Raw genomic sequence first — 1,253 nt, forward strand, 5'->3', positions numbered from 1 at the left:
ACCTACTGTTTTTAGAATGTTAAACATGGTTTTACCTAATGAATTAAGTTTTTGTCAATAATTCAGAGGGTGTCATCCAACACCTTTTGGAGGTCCTTGATACTTATGCTGCTCCACAGTTTTGCTTGATTTAAAGGGTAATTAACAGGGGTTCCAGTTACCCTAGATCTCAGGCTGACCCGGGTGGCTTCCAAATGGCCACAAGCAGAATGATACCTACTGTACACCTGCTAAGGCTTCTGACAAAATTTCCAACCCCACATGCAGAGGTCCTATGGAGACTTTCCAGCATCTCCTCCGAGAGAAAGGCTTTTCGTAGGTCATTGTGATGTCTGAATATCTCAGGAAGACCTGTGAAGCAGTCATACAAGAAAAGTGGACAATTTTCTGCAATGGTTTCAGGGAAAGAGTAACAGTACAGTGGAGCCTCTCTGCAGTTGACTGCTGAAGTTGTTGCTTACATTTACCCTAAGTAGCTCCTCTCTGCCTCAATGGTAGAAAAAACATCACTTGGCCTTGAGCAAAGTTTTCTAACTGTAGGATGAGACCTTTCCTATTGTGGAAATTGTTGATGCTCAAAAGCTTTGAGCAGTTTTGCCCTCCCCCATGGACATTACAGCTTGCATAAGTATGATGTAACCATTATGAACGACTATGACAAGCATCGTATGAAAACCCAACTAGATTTTTTCTCTAGTGCTGTCCTTGGCAAAGAGAGTAGGCAAGCTTCACGTTATTTCCCATATATCTAATCCCTAGGTGTGTAGAAAATTCACATTCATTTCAGAGTTTCTTGGGTAAAACCCAGAACCCTGCCCTCGAGGACTCCAGGTACAGTACTAGTTTTCCATCTCTCCCTTTCAGGATACAACCAACAGATCAAATGATTTGCTTTTCATCCAGTGATGGCACTCAGACGCTTCACGAAGAAAACTAAACCCCACAGGCTAGAGATTTAAAATATATTTGTTAGTGCTTGCAAGACTAAAAGAATATTTTTGAGAAACTTTATTTCCTTTTGGCCTAGAAAAACCACCAAGAGGACGTTTCCTCAAGAAGTAGAAAATCCTGAGAATTCAGTTCTGACACAGGCCCATTTAAGAATATGTTAGTGGCGCAAGTACTAAAGGCCAGCTTGTGAATCGCCTGACCATTGTCAACAATTGATAACTCTTAATACACCTAAGCGTTCAGTTATGTGTGAATCGCCTACACGTTCGACTTCTCGTCAAACTTCTGCTACAAGAAAATCG

The sequence above is a fragment of the Palaemon carinicauda genome, chromosome 9 (assembly GCF_036898095.1).
Source record: "Palaemon carinicauda isolate YSFRI2023 chromosome 9, ASM3689809v2, whole genome shotgun sequence".
Taxonomy (NCBI): Eukaryota; Metazoa; Arthropoda; class Malacostraca; order Decapoda; family Palaemonidae; genus Palaemon; species Palaemon carinicauda.